Source organism: Myxine glutinosa, chromosome 5, assembly GCF_964187855.1.
Source record: "Myxine glutinosa chromosome 5, kmMyxGlut1.1, whole genome shotgun sequence".
NCBI lineage: Eukaryota > Metazoa > Chordata > Myxini > Myxiniformes > Myxinidae > Myxine > Myxine glutinosa.
The window spans coordinates 39,584,918-39,609,917 of NC_136265.1; the positions used below are offsets into that span (position 1 = coordinate 39,584,918).

General features: G+C 49.0%; 1 protein-coding gene and 1 long non-coding RNA gene across 2 annotated transcripts in view; both read right to left on the minus strand.

Moving 5' to 3' along the window:
* LOC137427666 (uncharacterized) overlaps positions 1 to 1,104 on the minus strand; it is a 27,518-nt gene extending 26,414 nt beyond the window's left edge. The window contains exon 1 of the long non-coding RNA XR_013623461.1: positions 324 to 1,104. This is a non-coding gene — a long non-coding RNA (uncharacterized LOC137427666). The remainder of the gene's footprint in view (positions 1 to 323) is intronic.
* Positions 1 to 25,000, minus strand: part of LOC137427662 (N-acetylneuraminate-9-phosphate synthase-like) — a 444,861-nt gene that overhangs the window by 343,819 nt on the left and 76,042 nt on the right. The gene's annotated exons all lie outside the window — the stretch shown is intronic.

Genomic DNA, 25,000 nt, shown 5'->3' on the forward strand with positions numbered 1-25,000 from the left:
GGCGGAGGTAAATATAGTACCAACTTTGCATCTTTGTGAAAACTTTTCTCGCTTAAATAATCTTTAATTATGGGTACGTTGCTGACAATTAAGTTCAACTTACAAAAGAGTTGTTTAATTTCACGTTTCATACCAACTGAACACTCTGAAAGACCTTGGTTAAAAATACTCAAAGCATGGAGTACTGGTACTAACTATGTTCAGCAAAAGCAATTTGAATGGTTTACGAACTTTTGCACAAATCCCTTGTTTTGACTTTGACATTTTAAAAGACCTTTTACTACATTTTGACTGAAAAGATAGCTCAGAGGTCGTGTACTCACCTTTGCATCATCCGGTCCAGCATCGTGGTTTCTTGATTGAATGGGATCAGACTACAAAGTTTTGCTCCGGTGCTTCGCAAAACCATACTGAAGCCTGCCTGGTGTCGGTTTAACGGTCAAGGTACCGTTGAATTAACACCGGGTGGGTTGACTCAACCTGTCATCCTTCCGAGGTCGGAAAAATCAGTACCAGCTTCCTGGTAACAAGCAGATACTGCGTCAGCGGCACAGCGGGAAAAAAAGATGTTCCAGAATAAAATGATGCAACCAGCAGTCTTCTTATTCTTTGGATCTTCCCTTTTGAGTCTTCTTTTTTTCCAATTCACGAGCCATTTCATCACTTGCAGATTCGTTCGATTCAAAAAATACTCGATGACACCGGCGTTTTACAGTTATCCTATTTTCCTTTTGTTTTACTCGCAGGTCTGTTTAGACTAACTCTCTCAACAATTTTCAGCTTACAGAATAACATTGCTCCTCCCAACTGTAAGATTGTAGATAACAGTAGATTGTCCCTCACCAACTATAATTGCTCCACCCAACTGTAACATTCCCATCTTTCCACCATTCCCAGCCCAGGAATTCCATTCCCAAAGTTGTGGACGGATTCAAACGAAACTCATCAGAGAGGTGGCGTGCGTGGCAAGGACGAAATGATTAGATTTTGGTGAAGATCCAGATTCTGATCCGGCTAGTACACATTTTAAAGTGATTCTTCACGATTGAGTGATCGAGCTAAAAACTATATACATATAGCAGGATATCTCAAAAAGTTACGCACGGATTTGGACGAAATTGGGTGGACCGGTTGGTTGTGTGTGTGACAAGGACGAATAGATTCTTTGGTAAAATTCCAGGCGCATAAAAAAGGCCCCTGTAAATAAGGGTGTGTTCCATGTAGCAAAGTAGAGAAAAGAAGGGACATTCATAAAATCTCATGTGCATGCTGGACGACCCTTGTGTTCTTATATGTAGTAGTGTGTGGCGGGCACAAGGGGTAATAATTCCGCGCACCAGTGGGTGGCGCGAGCGCCCAGGTGGGGACCGATGGCACATGCCCCGCCCTTCGACCGATCGGCCACGCCCGGGGACTAGGCGTGGCCTCGGCACATATATGCGGGCTCTAAGCTCGAGTCCGCTCAGTGCTGCAGTTCGAGCTTTCGAAATAAAGACTCTTTTGTTTTAACAAACGCGTTGTGGCCTACCTCTTTGGCAAGCAAGTTGTGTGTGCACAGCACCGCACTTCACTGGTGACCCCGATCGGTTCAGCCGTTGCTGACCACTGAACGCGCCATGGCCACCAACGCCGTCGCAGTAAAACTCCCAGAGTTTTGGGAAGCACAGGCCGACGTGTGGTTCGTGCAGGCCGAAGCTCAATTTCAGCTTCGAGGCATAATGGCGGACGAGACCCGTTACTACCACGTGGTCGCCACCCTCGGGCCCGGCACTGCCGTCCAAGTCGTGTCCATCCTGCGGCACCCGCCGGTCGACCACAAGTACGAGGCACTCAAACGTCTCCTCATCGCCACGTTCGGCCTCACGGAGATCGAACGGGCCGACCGCCTCCTGGACCTTCCCGAACTCGGCGACACACGACCATCCATGCGGATGGATTTTATGCTGTCGCTGCTGGGTGACCAAGCCCCGGATTTCTTATTCCGGGTGCTTTTCCTACGCCAGCTACCTCTACAGGTACGCCTCACGCTGGCCGGTTCAAAAATAAAGGAACCCCGCGCCCTGGCCGTAGAGGCCGACAAGTTTTTCGCGGCTTGCGACACGCGGTCGAGTTACGGTGCTGCCGTCGTGGATCCCGGGGCAGAGGCTACAGCGTCCCTCGTGGCCGCTGCCGCGCCCCGCCCACCACCACCGCCACCGAGAACACCGCGGCCACCGCCGCCCCCGCCGCCGCAAACCTGGTGCTATTACCACGCCAGGTTCGGCCACAAGGCTAAGACGTGTCGCCCGCCATGCACTTTTGACAAGTCGGGAAACGACCGGGCCAGCGCTCATTAGCGGCCCTGAGCGTCGGCCATTCCGGCAGCCTCCTGTTCATTATGGACACCTTGTCCGGGCGCCGTTTCCTCTGCTATACAGGAGCGCAGGTAAGCGTCATCCCCACCTCCACGTCCGACAAGCGGGCCGGGGCCCCGCGTTGCTTGCCGCCAACGGTACACCCATCCGCACCTTCGGGAAGCGCTGCCTCTCCCTGCGGTTCGGTTCAGAGGGCAGCGCTTTCAATGGTTGTTCGTGACCGCCAGCATGCCAATGGCATTGCTCGGTGCGGACTTCCTATGTGCGAATGGGTTGTTGGTCGACGTGAAGCGCAGACGGCTCGTCCAGGCCGAAACCTTTAGCTCGCTCGCTTGTTTGCTGAGTGGCTCGTTGAGTGGCTCACTGAGCGGCTTGCCAAGCGGCTTGCTGGAAGGTTCCGTCCTGGCGAGTTTAGTTTGCACGCTTCCGGCAGCGGACGACTTTACCCGCCTCCTCGCCAGTTTCCCAGCCCTCACGCGGCCCACCTTCTCAGCGGTGGCCGTTAAACACGGGGTGGAGCACCACATCCCCACGATCGGGCCGCCGGTCTATGCCCGGGCACGCCGACTCGAGCCCACGAAGCTCGCCGTGGCAAAAGCGGCGTTCGCCACGCTGGAGCGGCTGGGGATCGTACGGCGCTCCAACAGCGCTTGGGCTTCTCCGCTGCACATTGTGCTGAAGCCCGGCGGGGGATGGTGGCCGTGCGGGGACTACCGCCGGCTCAATGATGCCACCACCCCCGACCGCTACCCGGTCCCACACATTCAGGTCTTTGCCGCCCGGTTGGCCAACACAACCGTGTTTTCTAAGCTGGACCTCATCCGGGGCTACCATCAGGTCCCCGTCCAACCGGACGACGTCCCAAAGACGGCCGTCATCACCCCTTTCGGTCTCTTCGAATTCCTAAGAATGCCCTTCGGGTTGAAGAATGCGGCCCAGGCGTTCCAGCGGCTTATGGATAGCGTCTTGCGCGACTTACCTTTCCTGTTTGTCTACCTGGACGACATCCTAGTCGCGAGCGCGTCCCGGGAGGAGCACCTGCTCCACCTCCGCACGCTTTTCGAACGCCTGGGCCAGCATGGCCTAATCATCAACCCCGCCAAGTGCCGTTTCGGCGTCGCCACCATCGACTTCTTGGGGCACCGCATCACTGAGCACGGGGCCATCCCTTTACCAGCCAAGGTGGAGGCGGTCAGGGATTTCCCGCGGCCCCGCACGATCAAGGGGCTCCAGGAGTTCCTGGGCATGGTAAACTTTTACCACCGCTTTGTGCCCCACGTCGCCCGGCCCCTCCGGCCCTTGCACGAGGCCCTTTGGGGCAAGCCGGGCAAAGGTGACATCGCATGGTGGGAGCCGATGGCCGCGGCGTTCGCGGGCGCAAAGCTGGCTCTGGCCGAAGCCACCATGCTGGCGCACCCGGCGCCCGATGCACCGATCGCCCTCACCACCGACGCGTCGGACTAGGCGGTGGGCGCGGTGCACGAGCAATGGGTGCATGGTGCTTGGCAACCGCTGGCGTTTTTTAGCCGGCAGCTTCGCCCGCACGAACGCCGGTACAGCACCTTCAACCGCGAGTTGCTAGGGCTCCACCCGGCGGTCCGACACTTCCGCCACCTGCTGGAGGGCCGCCCGTTCACGGCCTTCGTTGACCACAAGCCCCTTGTGATCGCGATGGCCAAGGTCACCGAGCCATGGTCGGCACGGCAGCAGCGCCACCTCTCTGCCGTGTCCGAGTACACGACGGACATCCGTCACGTGGCGGGTAAGGACAACCCGGTGGCGGATTGCCTTTCCCGGTCCGTCGTGCACGCATTCCACCTCGGGGTCGACTATGCCCGGATGGCGGAGGCCCAGACCGCTGATCCCGGCGTCCAGGCCTTGCGGACCGCCGTCACGGGCCTCCGGGTCACCGAGGTGCCGTTCGACGCCGCGGGCACGGCCCTCCTATGCGACGTCTCCCTCGGCCGGCCTCGCCCCATCGTGCCCGCTGGCTGGCGGCGCCCAGTGTTCGACGCCATCCACGGCCTGTCCCACCCTGGCACGAAGGCATCCCAGAAACTCGTCGGGGCGAAGTTCGTCTGGCATGGCCTCAGGAAGGATGTCCGCGACTGGGCCAGGACGTGCCTCGCATGCTAGCGCGCAAAAGTCCACCGCCACACCCAGGCACCGTTAGCCCCGTTTACGGTGCCCGAGCGGCGGTTCAACGACGTGCACGTCGACTTGGTGGGACCTCTGCCCCCCTCGCGAGGGTTCACCCACCTCCTCACCATGGTCGACCGCACCACACGGTGGCCGGAGGCCGTCCCATTGGCGGCGACGTCTGCGGCTGAGGTGGCGCAAGCCTTTATCGCCACGTGGGTTGCCCGGTTCGGTGCCCCCTCGGACATCTCGTCCGACCGCGGCCCCCAGTTCACCTCGGAGCTCTGGGCCGTGGTGGCGCAAGGGCTCGGGGTGAAACTACACCGCACCACGGCCGACCACCCCCAGGCCAATGGCCTGTGTGAGTGCTTTCATCGCTCCATGAAGGCCGCGCTCCGGGCCAGCCTCCGCGACGGCGGCTGGGTCGACAGACTCCCCTGGGTCCTGCTGGGCCTCAGGACGGCGCCCAAGGATGACCTGCGCGCGTCCTCGGCGGAGCTGGTCTTCGGGCAACCACTGCGGGTACCGGGTGAATTTATCCCAGACTCCACGGCTCCTTGGTCCGCGGCGCAACAGCGCTCCGCCCTTCAGGAGACCGCTCGGAGGTTCGCCCCGGTGCCAACGGCGCACCATGGTTGCCCGCCTTCCCACGTCGCCCCGGAGCTTCACACGGCAAAGTACGTGTTCATCCGGCACGACGCCCACCGGGCACCGCTACGGCCCCCGTACGACGGGCCCTTCAGCGTGCTGGTGACCGGGGACAAATTTTTCACGGTCGACATCGGCGGTGCCCCGGATCACATTTCCGTGGACTGCCTCAAGCCGGCCCACCTCGATCCGGACCACCCCCCGCCAGCAGCTCTGCCTCCATGTCGAGGCCGCCCCCCGGCGGTCGGACCCCCGGCACCCCCGCCAGCAGCTCTGCCTCCGCGTCGAGGCCACCCCCCGGTGGTCGGACCCCCGGCAATATACCTGGCAAGTTTAAAGTATATCAGACCCGTGGTTGTCGAGAAACAGCGGTCACAGACAAACAAACAAACGTACAAACGTACAAACGTACAAACGTACAAACAAACACACAGAGATTACTGGAATTATAGATAGATTACAAAAATATCCCTCGATTTTTATACAACCACCTTTCAAGGGCATTTTTCCCTGCAGAGCGGGGGTTGGCCTTTTTCTGGATGCCCTTCGTGCCGCCAACCCTGTTAGTCACCTCTTGTGACACACAGGGAATTACCAGTGAACTGGTACTCAATTTGCCGACCTCGGAAGGACGACAGGCTGAGTAAACCCCCCTGGCGTTAATTCAGCAATCGACCGGGATTACGAACCCAGGATCGTAGGATCCCAAGCCAGCACCCCAACCGCTAGGCCAACACCAGGGTTTATATCCCTTGATTATATACAACCCATTATTGCATATCCTTCAACTGCTGTATTTGGAGATAAAGATTTGGGCAACGTCAGAAACAAAATGGCTGACTATTGTTATTTGCTGGGGGACAAACTCATGAACTAAAAAGGCACTCGGTTCGAGCGCATACTTCCGCCAGGCTGAACTGTTTACGTTTTGTATCCCACTCATAGGTAAGATCTGGATTCGGACCTGAACCAAAATCAAATCAGCTTGGGCTTGTCACCCAACCAATTCATTTTCCAAGTTTGTCATAACTCTTCCGAAACTTTTTGAAATATCGTGCTATGTATCGTTTTGGTTCCATTTGTCAATTGTGAGTAATCACTTAGAAATTAAAAAATTCTCATATCCGGATCCGGATTCGGATGTTCACCAAAATGGAATCAGTTCTTCCTCGTCACACCCCCAACCTGTGCACCAAGTTTCGTCCGAATCCGTCCAAAAATTTGATATGTCGTGCTATGTATCGTTTTTGCACTATCATCCAATGGTGAAGAATCACTTTAAAAAATTCTCAGATCTGGATCTTCACAAAAATAAAATCATTCTGTTCATGTTACACACCCAATCTCTCCACCAAATTTTGGCCGAATCCGTTCTCAGCTTTTTGAGATATCCTGTTCAGAAACAGACTAGCAGAAGTACCCGGCGTTTCCGGGCGGGGGGGAGGGGAACGGGGGGGAGGGGGAGGGGAGGGAAGGGGAATGGGGGCGAAGGGAGGAGATGGGGGAGGGGAGGGGGGAAAGGGAGGAGGAGGGGAGGGGGGAGAAGGAGGGGGAGGGGGGAAAAGTGAGGGGAAGGGGGAAGCAGGAGAGGAAGGGGAGTGGCTCACGTTTCTGAGTGAATGTGGCTCACGTTTCTGAGTGAATGGGGCTCACGTTTCTGAGTGAATGTGGCTCACGTTTCTAAGTTAAGTGTGATGTCCATCAGGAAGAAGAAGAAGCCATACTACCAAATTCATACACTTCCGGAATTGTTTGATTGATTTGTATTCAAATGTCTGGTAATTGTTTTGTATTTATTTATGTGAAAGTGTACTTGTATATAACTGTCATTCATTTAAAAAGGCTTCGGCACTATCGAGCGATTATATATATATATTATATATATATATATATATATATATATATATATATATATATATATATATATAAAATCGAATGTATGTATATATACATATATATATATATTTTTTTTTTTGCCTAAAACACTCCCAGGCACTCACTGATGAACCTCTGAAAGTTTGATGAAGCTCCGTTCAGCCATCTCTGAATAAAACGCGGACACACAGACAACTCACGTGTATATATATATATATATATATATTATATATATATATATATATATATATATATATATATATATATATATATACATATTTTTTTGAATCAATTTTTGAATTAAATTAAATTATATATATATGTATAAATCAGGATTTAAATTTAATTCAAAAATTGATCCAGACGTCTATTCTCTTTCAAACATTCAAACCGACAGAGGTAGTTATTTATCACAGCATCTGTAGAATTTTCACCCTTTTACTCAACTCCGTTTCACTGTTATTTGGTGAAGCAAAAAGTCAACTGAGCTTTATAGATATTTAGGTAAACAACAGAACTAGAACAGCACTCAGTAGAGAGCATACCTCCACCTGGTTGGCCCCATCACTCAATGGTGAAGAATCACTTAAAAAATTCAAGTAGCTGGATCCAGATCCTGATCTTCACCAAAATTGAATCGATCCTTCCTTGTCACACACACAACCTCTCCAACATGTTTTGTCCAAATCCATCCATAACTTTTTGAGATATCCTGCTATGTATCGTTTTTGGCCCTACCTCCCAATGGTGAAGATTCACTTATAAATTTTTAGTAGCCGAATCCGAATCCGGATCTTTACCAAAATCTAATCATTTCGTCCTTGTCACACACCCAACATGTCCACCAAAATTTCGTCCTTTTTTGAGATATTTTGTTCACAAATGGACAGACAAACGGACAAACAGACAGACAGGGGTGAAAACATAACCTCCATCTACCTTTGTTGGCGGAGGTAAAGATAAGAAGGCGTCAGGCAGTAGGTAGCCTGACAGGTAGGCCGACGACGAAAATCGAGATAAACAATAATTGATTTATTAATTGATTAATTGTGCAATTAAAAGAAATGAATAATAATCGTAGAATATTTAATTTCTTCATCAATTGGTTAATAGCAAACACCTAAGCCACCACTGTAACATTTTGAAAATCAATTAATTAACTTAAAAATTAAATAATTAATCGATGAATTGATTAATCAATAAATAAAAAATACCCTTTATAGTCAAATCACTTGGTCATTGCCATGTCAAAATATCAGCTTCCAAGCTCAAAAGGTGCCTGAGATATTGTCCAGATGAGAAAGAAAATAAATAAATAATTAATAAATTGATAATAATTATGTAATTAATTGATTAATCAAAAAATAAAAAATAACATTTTGGCCTATACACTTGTTCACTATTTTGCCCAGATTTCAGCCTACTAGCTCAAAGGATGGTTGAGATAACACCCAGACAAAAAAGATAACCTTGACCTTTGAGCTATATAGTCAAAATCATTGACAGCCTCAGTTTTGAGAGATAGGACAAAAACGATATATAGCACGATATCTCAAAAATCTGTGGAACGATTCGGATGAAACTTTGTGGACAGGTTGGGTATGTGACAAGGACAAATCGATTCGATTTTGGTGAAGATCCGGTGCCGGATCAGATAATTTATTTATTTTTTATGTGATTTTTCACCATTAAGTTTTGTGGCCAATGCACGATATTTCAAAAAGTTTTGGAGGAATTATGACAAACTGGGTGAATGAGTTGGTTCGGTGACAAGCACAAGCCGATTAGATTTTGGTTCAGGTCCGAATCCAGATCCGGCCTATCTGTGGGCTCTCCGACAAAACATAAACTGTTCACCAGGTGGAGGTTTGCGCTCTACCGAGTGCACCTGCTAATTTGCACGGTTTTTCTTCAGGCGTCTTTCCATTGTGTGGAGTAACCCCGGAAAATGTTGTGACTTGCAATAAATGTCATTATTGTGTTATTGTGGACATGTTGCAGCAACCGTGGACTGAAATCGAATGTCTGACGTTCTGAGTGCCACTAATGGGTTAAAATCAGCCACTAATAACGAGTCCCCCAGTTTGGGAACAACTGGCCCAGAGGTACACACACTCACCTTGAAGCTGTCGAGCCTGGGTTTGAACCCTGTCCCAGCTGTAAACGGTCATCCTGGTATTTCACAGGCAGGGTGATTCATCAATGCGTGTGCCGTCTATTGGATGGACGTTAAACTGGGCGTCCCGTCTTCCAGCATTAGTTGGTGGACGTTAGGAATCCCAAGGGGTCCGGAATTTTTTTTTTTAATTCCCGCCCTAATCACTGCATCGGTGGCACCGCGACGCTCTCCACAAATGATGCCACACTCTCCACCAATGATGACACACTCTCCATGCTCTCCGCCAATGATGCCATACTCTCCACCAATGATGCCAAACTCTCCATGCTCTCCACCAATGATGCCACACTCTCCATGCTCTCCACCAATGATGCCACACTCTACATACTCTCCACCAATGATGCCACACTCTCCATGCTCTCCACCAATGATGCCACACTCTACATACTCTCCACCAATGATGCCATACTCTCCACCAATGATGCCACACCCTCCATGCCCTCCGCCAATGATGCCACACTCTCCATGCTCTCTGCCAATGATGCCACACTCTCCATGCCCTCCGCCAATGATGCCACACTCTCCATGCTCTCCACCAATGATGCCACACTCTCCATGCCCTCCGCCAATGATGCCACACTCTCCATGCTCTCCACCAATGATGCCACACTCTACATACTCTCCACCAATGATGCCACACTCTCCATGCTCTCCACCAATGATGCCACACTCTACATACTCTCCACCAATGATGCCATACTCTCCACCAATAATGCCAAACTCTCCATGCTCTCCACCAATGATGCCACACTCTCCATGCTCTCCACCAATGATGCCACACTCTACATACTCTCCACCAATGATGCCACACTCTCCATGCCCTCCGCCAATGATGCCACACTCTCCATGCTCTCCGCCAATGATGCCACACTCTCCACCAATGATGCCACACTCTCCATGCTCTCCGCCAATGATGCCACACTCTCCATGCTCTCCACAAATGATGCCACACTCTCCACCAATGATGCCACACTCTCCATGCTCTCTGCCAATGATGCCATACTCTCCACCAATGATGCCAAACTCTCCATACTCTCCACCAATGATGCCACACTCTCCATGCTCTCCACCAATGATGCCACACTCTCCATACTCTCCAACAATGATGCCACACTCTCCATGCTCTCCGCCAATGATGCCACACCCTCCATGCTCTCCACCAATGATGCCATACTCTCCACCAATGATGCCACACTCTCCATGCCCTCTGCCAATGATGCCACACTCTCCATGCTCTCCGCCAATGATGCCATACTCTCCACCAATGATGCCACACTCTTCATGCTCTCTACCAATGATGCCACACTCTCCATGATCTCCACCAATGATGCCACATTCTCCATGCTCTCCACCAATGATTCCATACTCTCCACCAATGATGCCACACTCTCCATGCTCCCCACCAATGATGCCACACTCTCCATGCTCTCCACCAATGATGCCACACTCTCCATGCTCTCCACCAATGATGCCACACTCTCCACCAATGATGCCACACTCTCCACCAATGATGCCACCCTCTCCATGCTCTCCGCCAATGATGCCACACTCTCCATGCTCTCCACCAATGATGCCACACTCTCCATGCTCTCCACCAATGATGCCACACTCTACATGCTCTCCACCAATGATGCCACACTCTCCATGCTCTCCACCAATGATGCCACACTCTCCATGCTCTCCGCCAATGATGCCACACTCTCCATGCTCTCCACCAATGATGCCACACTCTCCATGCTCTCTGCCAATGATGCCATACTCTCCACCAATAATGCCATGCTCTCCATGCTCTCCACCATTGATTCCACACTCTCCACCATTGATGCCACACTCTCCATGCTCTCCACCAATGATGCCACACTCTCCATGCTCTCTACCAATGATGCCACACTCTCCATGCTCTCTGACAATGATGCAATGCTCTCTGTCAATGACGCCATGCTCTCCATGCTCTCCGCCAATGATGCCACACTCTCCATGCTTTCCGCCAATGATGCCACACTCACCGTGCTCTCTGCCAATGATGCCACTCTCTCCATGCTCTCCACCAATGATGCCACGCTCTCCATGCTCTCCGCCAATGATGCCACGATCTCCGCCAATGATGCCACACTCTCCATGCTCTCCACCAATGATGCCACACTCTCCATGCTCTCTGCCAATGATGCCAAACTCTCCATGCTCTCCGTCAATGATGCCATACTCTCCATGCTCTCCACCAATAATGCCATGCTCTCCATGCTCTCCACCATTGATGCCACGCCCTACATGCTCTCCGCCAATGATGCCACGCTCTCCATGATCTCCGCCAATGATGCCACATTCTCCATGCTCTCCACCAATGATGCCATGCTCTCCGCCAATGATGCCAAGCTCTCCATGCTCTCCGCCAATGATTCCACACTCTCCATAAATGATGCCACACTCTCCATGCTCTCCACCAATGATGCCACACTCTCCATGCTCTCCAACAATGATGCCACGCTCTCCACTAATGATGCCACACTCTCCACCAATGATGCCACACTCTCCATGCTCTCCACCAATGATGCCATGCTCTCCATGCTCTCTGCCAATGATGCCACACTCTCCACCAATGATGCCACACTCTCCATGCTCTCCGCCAATGATGCCATGCTCTCCATGCTCTCCACCAATGATGCCACACTCTCCATGCTTTCCACCAATGATGCCACACTCTCCATGCTCTCCACCAATGATGCCACACTCTCCACCAATGATGCCATACACTCCATGCTCTCCACCAATGATGCGACACTCTCCACCAATGATGCCACACTCCCCATGCTCTCCACCATTGATGCCACACTCTCCATGCTCTCCACCAATGATGCCACACTCTACATACTCTCCACCAATGATGCCACACTCTCCATGCCCTCCGCCAATGATGCCACACTCTCCATGCTCTCCGCCAATGATGCCACACTCTCCATACTCTCCACCAATGATGGCACACTCTCCATGCTCTCCGCCAATGATGCCACACTCTCCATGCTCTCCACAAATGATGCCACACTCTCCACCAATGATGCCACACTCTCCATGCTCTCCGCCAATGATGCCATACTCTCCACCAATGATGCCAAACTCTCCATGCTCTCCACCAATGATGCCACACTCTCCATGCTCTCCACCAATGATGCCACACTCTCCATACTCTCCACCAATGATGCCACACTCTCCATGCTCTCCGCCAATGATGCCACACCCTCCATGCTCTCCACCAATGATGCCATACTCTCCACCAACAATGCCACACTCTCCATGCCCTCTGCCAATGATGCCACACTGTCCATGCTCTCCGCCAATGATGCCATACTCTCCACCAATGATACCACACTCTTCATGCTCTCTACCAATGATGCCACACTCTCCATGATCTCCACCAATGATGCCACATTCTCCATGCTCTCCACCAATGATTCCATACTCTCCACCAATGATGCCACACTCTCCATGCTCCCCACCAATGATGCCACACTCTCCATGCTCTCCAACAATGATGCCACACTCTCCATGCTCTCCACCAATGATGCCACACTCTCCATGCTCTCCACCAATGATGCCACACTCTACATGCTCTCCACCAATGATGCCCCACTCTCCACCAATGATGCCACACTCTCCATGCTCTCTGCCAATGATGCCACACTCACCATGCTCTCCACCAATGATGCCACACTCTCCATGCTCTCTGCCAATGATGCCACACTCTCCATGCTCTCCACCAATGATGCCACACTCTACATGCTCTTCACCAATGATGCCACACTTTCCATGCTCTCCACCAATGATGCCACACTCTCCATGCTCTCCGCCAATGATGCCACACTCTCCATGCTCTCCACCAATGATGCCACACTCTCCATGCTCTCTGCCAATGATGCCATACTCTCCACCAATAATGCCATGCTCTCCATGCTCTCCACCATTGATTCCATACTCTCCACCATTGATGCCACACTCTCCATGCTCTCCACCAATGATGCCACACTCTCCATGCTCTCTACCAATGATGCCACACTCTCCATGCTCTCTGACAATGATGCAATGCTCTCTGTCAATGATGCCATGCTCTCCATGCTCTCCGCCAATGATGCCACACTCTCCATGCTTTCCGCCAATGATGCCACACTCACCGTGCTCTCTGCCAATGATGCCACTCTCTCCATGCTCTCCACCAATGATGCCATGCTCTCCATGCTCTCCGCCAATGATGCCACGCTCTCCGCCAATGATGCCACACTCTCCATGCTCTCCACCAATGATGCCACACTCTCCATGCTCTCTGCCAATGCTGCCAAACTCTCCATGCTCTCCGTCAATGATGCCATACTCTCCATGCTCTCCACCAATAATGCCATGCTCTCCATGCTCTCCACCATTGATGCCACGCTCTCCATGCTCTCCGCCAATGATGCCACGCTCTCCATGATCTCCGCCAATGATGCCACATTCTCCATGCTCTCCACCAATGATGCCATGCTCTCCATACTCTCCGCCAATGATGCCAAGCTCTCCATGCTCTCCGCCAATGATTCCACACTCTCCATAAATGATGCCACACTCTCCATGCTCTCCACCAATGATGCCACACTCTCCATGCTCTCCAACAATGATGCCACGCTCTCCTCTAATGATGCCACACTCTCCATGCTCTCCACCAATGATGCCATGCTCTCCATGCTCTCCGCCAATGATGCCACACTCTCCACCAATGATGCCACACTCTCCACCAATGATGCCACACTCTCCATGCTCTCCGCCAATGATGCCATGCTCTCCATGCTCTCCACCAATGATGCCACACTCTCCATGCTTTCCACCAATGATGCCACACTCTCCATGCTCTCCACCAATGATGCCACACTCTCCACCAATGATGCCATACACTCCATGCTCTCCACCAATGATGCGACACTCTCCACCAATGATGCCACACTCCCCATGCTCTCCACCAATGATGCCACACTCTCCACGCTCTCCACCAATGATGCCATACTCTCCACCAATGAAGCCACGCTCTCCATGCTCTCGCCAATGATGCCACACTCTCCATGTTCTCCGCCAATGATGCCACACTCTCCATGCTCTCCACCGATGATGCCACACTCTCCATGCTCTCCAACAATGACACAGCCTTATTCTGCATATAAAACAAGAAGAAGGTGGATAAATGAACATGTCTTCAATTTAAATCACCCTCTGCCCCCCACCTCCATCCCATCCTCTTTACTTCCATAATTTGCTTTTCTCTCGAGGATATTGATCCTTTTATATGCACCATTTCATAGCTCTGTACTTTCTTTGATAAGTACATTTGGTGGCCTCCAAAGCCAGCCGCCGACTGGGCATCCTCTGTCGTACAAAGTCCTTCCTTGGTACACCTGAACTCCTATCCGCTTACAAGGCCTTAATACGCAGTTTGATGGAGTACTGTTCTCCCCTCTGGGCTGGTGCTCCTGCCTCTCATCTTGCTCAATTTGACGTCATGGAAACCAAGACCTTCAAGATCAGTGGAATCTCCTGCGCTGAAGCTGAGTCTATGGGTCTATCACTTCGCAATCGCAGACAGGTCGGTGGTCTCTTTGTCTTCTACCACACCCTTTCTTGCCTTGCACCCTCTGCTCTTTCCGTGCTTTGTCCCTCCCAGGTTTCTGCAGGGCACACATCTTCCACCATCAACCCTCTTCTGGTGAAACTACCTAAATCCACGATCACTACTCACCTCCACTCATTTGTTCCTCTTTTTCCCCACCTGTGGAATCAATTTCCACATCCTCTTCAATCTCATTCTTCCATACAGGTCTCCAAAACAGCTGTTCACCACCATCTCATATCATCCCCAATCCAAAACGTTGATCTTGTCCACCCCCGTTAACCTCCCCCAAATCCCTCCTAATTTTCCAGTTTTTTTCCTCCTTCGAGATTCCTTCTCCATGCGTGTGTGGTTTGCGTCTTTTTTTGTGTTACGTCCTGATCCGTCCAGTGTTCTAGCTCTTCCACGAGCCTCGATTATGCATACAGAAAAAAAAACAATTACATTTACTTCCTCCAAAAGCAAAAAAAAAAAACTAATGCATGTGCTGCTTTTGCTATGAGCTATAAATGTTTGTTATGCACTTCCCTGTGCTTGTGGTGAACCACAAAATTTATACTTCTCCCAAAGTATAGTACACCCAACTACTAATAGTAGGTTTACTATGCTTTTGGTCATATAATGTTATCTCTCTGCCCAGAAATCCACTTCCTTAAAGCAGAGATAAATTTGACATTATGGTTCATTGAGATTAGCAATGAGAGATTAGCAATGAGATTAGCAATATTGATTGATGGCAATGTACAAAAGAGCGCGCACAGCTGTAAGGACGAAGGACGGGAACAGTGGTGAGTTTGAGGTGAAGGTGGGAGTGCTTCAGGGGTCGGTACTAAGTCCACTACTATTTGTAGCTGTGATGGAGGTGCTGGCTCAGAACGAAAAGGAGGGTTTACCGTGGGAGTTGTTGTATGCAGATGATCTGGTGTTGATTGCGGAAAGTATGGATGGACTGAAGGAAAAGATGAACAAGTGGGAGGAATGTATGGAGACAAAAGGTCTGAAGGTGAATATAGGAAAGACGAAGGTGATGGCAAGTGGTAAAGCATGTGGTGAGGTGGAAAGAACTGGGAAGTGGCCATGTGCTGTGTGCAGGAAGTGTGTCGGAGTGAACTCCATTCAATGTACAATGTGCGCTGAGTGGGTTCATCAAAAATGTAGTGGTCTGAGAGGGTCATTAACCAGTGTGGCAGCTACATTCAAATGTAAGGTGTGCACAGAGGGAGCTGCAGATGGAGGAAATGTTGACTTGGATCTTGGAGACGGCGTGAAGCTGGAAGGTGTGAAAACATTTTGCTACCTCGGAGACATGCTGAATGGAGAAGGTGGATCAGACACGGCAATGGTTGCTAGAGTGAGATGTGCATGGAAGAAGTTTCGGAAACTGAGTGGCGTGCTGATGAGGAGGGGAGTGTCGTTGAAGCTGAAGGGAAAGGTGTATGCTGCATGTGTGAGAAGTGTTATGATTTATGGGAGTGAGACATGGGTCATAAATGTAGAGCAGCAACGAAGGCTGGAAAGGGTGGAAATGCGAATGGTTCGGTGGATGTGCGGAGTGTCGTTGAGAGAGAGGAAGACAAATGATGAATTGCGAAAGATGATGGGAATAGAGCCTGTGATTGATGCTGTGAAGAGGAACAGGTTGAGATGGTTTGGTCATGTGTTGAGGAAGGATGAAAGTGACTGGTTGAGAAGAGTGATGGAAATGAATGTAGAAGGAAGTAGAGGACGGGGAAGACCAAGAAAGACTTGGCTAAAGATGGTGGAAGAAGAAATGCGGGCAAGGGGGTTAACAAGGAGAGATGCAGAAAATAGGGCAAAATGGAGAAGATCGTCATGGGGACCGCAAGGCTAACCCCTGCTCTAGCAGGGAAAATGGCCTTAAAATGCATGTTGTTGTGTTGTTGTTCATTGAGATTAGCAAAAGTGATACCAACACAACCAAAACTGGACTGCAGCACATTCCAGTATTCCGCAGTGGTGACGTTTTTGTCCGAAACTATCGATCAAAATTCTACAGTTTCATTACGAAAGTAAGAAACAATGTTTAAATACACAAAATGTTTATTCTACTATGACTACCACTCCTACTACTAATCCGCATGCCCAACTAAGGGATGTGGTGACCCCCATAACTGTAGGTCTTCCACCTTCTGTCAACGTTAACGTGGGCTAAGGCCAATCTCATTTTTTATCTTGAAGATCTTGAAGGCCAAAGAGAGTCTTGGGCTTCCTCAAGGACGGCACCAGGTTGGGTCGGTGACCATGGTAGGGATTTATGGCAAATTCCAGGGAGATTTGAGCCGGTACACGTTTACTTAAGCGGTGGATGTGTCCAAACAAGGAATAGTGTCCTTGCAATATCGAATGTGTTCGGGCTGAGTCTAGTGATCTCACAAATGGTCCTGTTTGAGACTCGATCATACCATCGAACCCCAAGGATGTGGCGTTGACATTGCATATGGAAAGCTTGTAGGATATCTTGGTCCTTTTTCAAAAGGGTCCAGGTCTCACAACCATAGAGAACAGGAAGGACATGTTTTGTAAATACGGAGCTTTGATGGTAAACTATGGTGCTGTTTCCAGACAGCATCTAGTTGCCCCATGACAGAACCAGCCATGACAATTTGTCTACACACATCAGGGCTTTAGTATCCAGATGAATGAATGTTGGAGCTCAGGTAGATGAAGTGGTCCAATGTCTCTACAACTACGCCGGAGATAGGTACTGGTAGGGGAGAGGGACAATGGCAGCATTCTGTACCTTGGTTTTTTGCCATGAGGGCCAAACTTATTCTGCAAGCGACAGAACTTTACCAGGTCATTCTACTCTGGACATGTTGCTTCTGCTGTCTCAGCAATGGATGGAGGTCCTCAATGCCAAATAGGAAATCAGACCTGTCTCCCTTGACATATCACGTGCCTGCGATATGGTCTGGCACCCAGCTCTGCTCACCAAACTCTCCTCCTATGGTATCCATGGAAATCTCTACGCATGGCTTGCGGACTTCCTCTCTGGTCATAGTCAACGTGTGGCCCTGAATGGATTTCTCTCATCTCCCCATTCTGTTCTGGCTGGAGTTCACCAAGGTAGTGTTCTGGGCCCTGTGCTTTTTCTGGTCTTCATTAATGATCTCTCCGACTCTCTGGAAAATCCTCTCTATCTCTTTGCTGATGACTCCACTCTCTGCCGCTCCATTCCACTTCCCTCAGATCGGCAGTCTGCAGCCTCATCACTCTCTGCAGACCTGGACAAAATCACAGACTGGTCAAACAAGTGGAACGTGTCTTTCAATCCTGACAAATCTCACACTCTTACTATGTCTCTCCGAAAACACCGACTGGAAAACCCTCCCATCTACTTTCTCAACAATCCTCTCCAAGAAGTTCTGTCGCTCAAGCTTTTGGGTCTCACTATCTGCCATGATCTTTCTTGGGAAAACCACATTTCCAAGCTGGCCTCCAAAGCCAGTCGCCGACTGGGCATCCTCCGTCGTGCGAAGTCCTTCCTTGGCACACCTGAGCTCCTCACCACATACAAGGCTTTCATCCACAGCTCAATGGAATACTGTTCCCCCCTCTGGGCCGGTGCTCCTGCCTCACACCTAGCTCGGCTTCACGCTGTTGAAACCAAAGCGTTCAGAATCATTGGAATCTCCTGCGATGAAGCTAACTCCGAGGGCCTTTCACTCACTCACCGCAAGCAGGTTGGTGGTCTTTCTGTCTTCTAGCGACTCCTCTCCGGCCTTGCTCCCGCAGCTCTCTCTGGGCTCTGTCCCCCAAATATTCCTACAGGTCGCACATGATCTGCCAGCAACCCTCTTATGGTTAAACTGCCAAAATCTAGGCTCTCTGCTCACCTTCACTCTTTCATTCCCCTTTTCTCCCGCCTCTGGAACAAACACCCCCACTCCCTTCAATCCCACTCCTCCCTCCAGGTCTTTAAAACAGCTGTTCACCACCATCTCTTATCTTCCCCCATCCAAAACCTTGATCTTTTCTACCCCCGCTAATTCACCCCAGATACACTTTTTTGAAATTCCAACTTCTTTCCTGGAAGTCCTTGCAGTGTCCATATGTTTTATACCTCTCCCACCTCCCCCCAAGCTTTCTCCCTCCCACATTTCTCCCTGCCATCAAATGTTGTGTTTGTGTCCTCCCCCCTCTCTCCCCATCTTGTCTGCCGCTCCCCTTATTTTGTGTTTTATGTGTCGGTTTGACTTTTAGTGTGATTAATGTTAGCTCTTTCACGAGCCTCGATCTTGTATACAAAGAAAGAAAAAAAAAGGCCGAGGCCATGAGGCCATGGCTTAAGGCCTTGAGGGCCTTAGGCCTCGGCTTTCAGCAACCGTTTCAAAGCGGTTGAACACGGCTGGCCAGTGGACAGGGTCTCTCACACATAAAGCAGCATCGTCTGCATATTATGTGTATTCTCTTTTGATTATTACCCTGGATGCGCGAAACAAAAAGCAGGCTTAAACTATATTGGTTCGCTCTGTCTGTTCGACCGAGGAACTACAGAATTTCAATTGAATTTTAAATTTTGATCACTGTGGAACACGAATCGGAACACGAACCTGCAGTTTAGCAGTACTTTGATTCTGAATTTGGAAAATTGTACCGAATCGCGCTCAGCTCTACCGCGTATGCGCAGAGGAAAGAAGAAGAAGACCACTCCTTTTTGCATCTTCAGATGCATATGGCTGCTGAAGCAGTTTCTAAGCTATTGAGCACAATCCTGGACGGGTTGCCGCTCTGATGCAGGATACTCGAATGGCTCATTCATCCCAGTGCACCGGTACTCATTTTGCCGACCTCCGAAGGATGACAGGCTGAGCCAACCCACCTGGTGTTAATTCAACGGCGTGACAGGAACTTGAATTCAGAACCCAGAGATCACAAGCCAGCACCCTAACCGTCAATTGCCAACACATTCTTCTTCTTCTTCTGCCTGTCTGGTAGTCGAACAAAATTAAAAATCATTACAAACAGGAATGTTAGTTTTGAGGGATGTCATAAAGGACATAAACAACAGGCACAAAGAACTAATGTAACGTGGTGGTGTTGTTGTTGCTGTTTTTGTATCACCCCGGACAGTTCTCTCGAACAATCCGATGGCACGGAGACAGCCGATCGGTCTTCCAGGAGAGATCCAGAGATCCCCCACATCCAGGATGGTGTGCCTCCGCCTTCACAAAGCCAAGACCACGACAGAGTTAGGAAGAGAGAGAGAAAGAGAGAGAGAGAGAGAGACTTTTGTGCCCTTTTATTATAAAAATACAAGCCATTCCACAAAGCGGTTGTAAGCAAAGCAACCAGTTTAAAGAAACATTTCGTAAGGATCATGAATTCACCAAAAGGAGCAAAGGATATTTAAAGGAAACCAGCAAGTATAAAAATTTTACAAACCAAAGGTGAAGACACAAACAAAAACCACAAACAATTTTAAAGGAAATGCTCATGCAAGAGGTATGAACACATCAAGGGCAAATTAAGCGTTTAATTAAATTAAGCGAAAAATTGAGAGAGGGAGAGAGAGAGAGGGAGAGAGAGAGAGGGAGAGAGAGAGAAAAGGAGAGAGAGAGAGAGAGAGAGAGAGAGAGAGAGAGAAGGAGAGAGAGGGAGAGAGAGGGAGAGAGAGGGAGAGAGAGAGAGACTTTGACTTTTTAGTCCTTTTATTACAAAAATATAAAATATAAAAGTAACAATATACACGTTTTGCAATGAAATCAATATGCCAATAAAAAGAAAAAGAAAAAGAAGAAGCACCCAATGATCATCAAATAAGAAACAATCAGTATCTCACAACAGTATTCTAAATTCGTTTTCTTTAACCTCACAAAACCCACCAACACACCAAGTATCAACAAAGTTTTGAAAATTTCCGGCCTCGTTGGAAAGGGTAAATTCCAGTTTCAATCTTGCTGAGACTAATGCATTCAAACACAACATAATATTGCAGTGCTCTATCGGTTTGCCAGATAGTTTGTCTTTTCTTGTCAAATAAACAGCAAGTTTCGCAGTTGCTATTAGGAAACTAAACAGTTTAGACGCAGGATTCTGTTTAGGAGCAAAACCAAAGACGAAATTCCTCAAAGAAAAAGTAACATGCATTTCGTGTGCAATGTAATTCAACCAATGAAACAAAGGAAATAATCGGATACAGTCTATGAATGCATGAAACAAGTCCTCATTGACTGTACAGAAGGGACAACAAACAGATACAGGAGAAAAATGTCTAATAAACGTGTTGGAGGGAACAATCCAGTGGGCCAAACGCCACTGGAGATCACCTGTTCTTTTGGATGTGGGCTCACTATACATGGCTTCCCAGATAGGTTCGGAGGGGGGTCCTCCGGGTAACAATCCTTTCCATCGGGTAACTCCATTTAACGAAGGGTTCCCATTTAACAGCTTGAGGCACATCTTGTAGATGCCCTTGCTGTCCATTGTCTGGAAAAGCTTTGACCCATCGCTAACAGGGGGCAAATCGTTTTGAATGGGTTCAACAATCAATTTAGGCACTGTCGGCTCATTTAGATCTTCTTCTGTACCTCGAGTCCAAGTTAGGCCAAGTTGCCGTCCCACCTGAATCATTTTCCTCAAAATTTTTGCAATCATCCTATGGGACCAAATCCCTGTCAGGTCGGCGATTTCACTTACGGATTTCCAACCATACCCTGAGTCATGTCGGAGATGCCGCACCTTCACGATACCAGCTGCTATAAAGTGTTGGCAAAAATCTCGACTCTTTGGAATGTCGGGAAAGAGAGGGTTATAGAACAAAGGCTCGTGTGCCAGCATTTTCGTTACATATGTGTCCGCCTGACGACTCACAGAAAGACTCTGCCAGGCATTTAAGAGGCTTTGGTAAAAAGCAGGGAGAACCGATATGTCGACATGTTGGAGGTTCATTTGAAAAAGTTCAAACCCGTACCCGAGCCTACCCGCTCGCTGCAGTACAAGGCGTGCAGGGAGCCGGCCTGGCAGATGTTCCATGTAGAGGAGACGTTGAATGGACCGCAGACGGAAGGCCATTAGGCGGGCTTTGATGTCGACGAGGTTGTGGCCACCCTCAGCCGAGGGGCGACATATCACATCGGGTCGTAGCCAGTGGTAGCCTCCCCAGAAGAAGTCCACCAGTTTGCCCTGGACTGCTTTGAGTAGGGCCTCCGGCGGTTGCAGGCAGATGAACCTATGCCACAACATTGTGGCAACTAAGTTGTTGATCACTAGCACACGGCCCTTGAAGGACAAATGAGGTAAAACCCTTTTCCATCGGTTCAATCTTTCTCCCACTTGCTCAATTACCCCGTCCCAATTTCTCTGAGCATACTGTGGGGAACCAAGGAATATGCCCAAGTACTTAATTCCCTCACTTCCCCACAGCAACCCTGCGGGGAGGGATGGGGGCGGCTGTGGTACAGGCTGAAGAAGGTTGCGATAGGGGGAGGGTATCCATAACGTCTTGCTCTTGTTCCAATTGATTTTTAAAGAGGAGGCAGCGTGAAACTTTGATAGGCACTCAACAAGGATATCAATATCATCCTTATCTTTTACAAAGATGCAGACGTCATCCGCATAAGCACATAGGGTTAGCGGTGCACTCATGGGAGAAAGTGCTATTCCAGAAATCTTCTTTCTCAGTAGATTGAGAAGAGGCTCTAAAGAAAGAGCAAACAATAAACCAGAGACTGGGCACCCTTGCCGAACCCCTCTCCGAACCTTGATGGGGGGAGCCAGCACATTATTAATCTTAATTAAACTAAATACATCTGTGTATAGCAAGGAAATGTAGGAACGAAAGTTTGCTCCGAGGCCGCATGCCTGTAACACATGATGCATAAACTTATGGTCGATACTGTCAAATGCCTTTTCAAGATCAAGCGACATCATTCCAAAGTCTTCTTTAACACGGTTACCATCAATGAGATCTCTGATTAAAGAAATATTATCATGGATGGATCTTCCAGGAACACAGTAACTCTGTTCTGGCAGTACTAGATCGCCAATAACCTTTTTTAGTCGATTAGCTAGTACTTTTGAAAAAAGCTTGTAGTCCGTGCACAGCAGGGAGATCGGTCGCCAGTTCACCAAAAGTCGGGGATCTTCAGTTTTCGGGAGCAAGCACACTACGGCTCTTCTTAGACTCAGCGGCATTATACCAGTCTGTATAGAAGTGTCCAAAACATTCAGCAACTCAGGGCCTAAAAGGTCCCAAAATGTCAGAAAGAATTCGGGAGGTAGACCGTCAATACCCGGAGCTTTCCCTGAATCCATGGCAGCAAGAGCACAGGTTAGCTCAAGGAGGGTGATTGGTAGGTCAAGCTCCAACCGTTGAGCCTCAGTTAGGGAGGGGAGGCGAGAGGTTAAATCCATCATTGTATCATTACAAACAGTCTGCTCCTCAAAAAGTTTTGTATAGAATTCAATAATGTTTAGTCTAACATCATCCTCATTGACAACAACGTTGCCTCTTGAGTCCAAAACAGAAGAGATTAGCCGTGATGGCTTGCTTAAGGATTCTAAATGAAAGAAAGACTTGTTTGGGGTGTCTGATAATTTTACATTCTGTATTCTAAGTCTAATTAATGTACCGGCTGCTTTCTCTTGAACTAACTCCCTTAAAAGAGCTTTCTTTACAAGCAATAACCGGTAATTGGCGTCATTGTTTTCATGAGCCAATTTACTCTCCAATTGTAGAATATCCAATTCCAACCGGGCCATTGTAAAGTGCTTGTCGTTTGTGCTGTGTGATTGGAAACATTGACAAAAAACCCGAATTTGAGATTTCATGTTATCCCACCATATGCTGGATGAAGAAAAGGAAGATTTCTTTGCTATTAGACTTGCCCAGAAAACACGAAAGGCTTCTTTAAACATACCATCTTCTAGAAGTCGAACATTAAACTTCCAATAAGCGCTCCTATTTGCAGGTTGAGGAAAGGAAAGGTTTAGGGTTACCATATGATGGTCTGAAAACACAGAAGGAAAAAGATTTGAAGAAACCGCAGTATTTTTAAAGGGTACGTTGATGTACCATCTGTCAAGCCTTGCCAAGGATACTCGACTATTGGCGCATCGACACCAGGTGTACTGGGATGTGTTTGGGTGGTGCAACCGCCAAACATCAACGAAGCCCATTGTGCTAAAAAAATTGGATAAGTGTACATGGGACTCAGGATGGGGTTCGACAGAGTTTCTGTCAACCGATGGGTCGAAGGTGCAATTGAAATCACCTCCGACACACACACAATGATCAAAATCAACCGATCTTAAGTGATTTATCATTGAGGTGAAGAAGGACTTACGCTCTACGCTATCACTTGGCGCATACACATTAAAAATGGTGTAATGGAAGTTATGGCTTACTAGTTTGAGAGAGCTAAGCCGACCATTTATTACCTCCTGAAAATGGCATGACTCACACACGAGGCCTGGCTTCAGCAGGAAGCCGATTCCAGCAGATGAAGCTGATAAATTGCTGAAATAGCATTGGCTCTTAAAAAGTTGATGCCAGTTATGTTCCACATTTGGTGTGATGTGAGTTTCTTGAAGTAAGATCACATCCACCTTTTTCCGTTGAAATGTGTTTTTTACTTGAACCTGGCGGAGGTGGCTAGCACCACCACCGTTAATATTTAAAGTTGCAAGTTTTATAGTTTTCATCCTGTATTGATGAAATCAGCCTGTGGCTGGGAACACTCTACACCTGCACGTGTGATGAATTTTCTTAACCTGTGGTATTGTGACTTATTCAGGTCAAATTGTTCAGGCGTTTTAATTATGGATTTTGCAGTGTGGATGAATGCAACCAAATCGGCAAAATAGTCTTTAATGACTATGTTACGCTGTCTGTACGTTTCGGCTAGAAACGACACGATGTGTTGGGGGGGTATCTGTGACTGAGATGCTGATGACTGTGACAGCTCAGTCACTTCCACCTCGTCCTCAGACTCTGACAGGTCTGATAATGTCCCACCTGGATCTTGGGCTTTACTTGCAGCTCTCACGAGCTCCTCTGGATGCATCTCCTGAGATTTCGTTGGGTACTCTGGTACACACTCACGAGCAGACTGGTGCTTACTTTCTTTATGTGTGCTTTGGCAAATGGCTGCAGATCTCTGCGTAGCCGGGGTTACGATTTCTGTTTGTAAGACAGAGCAATTTGTTTGGTCACCAGTC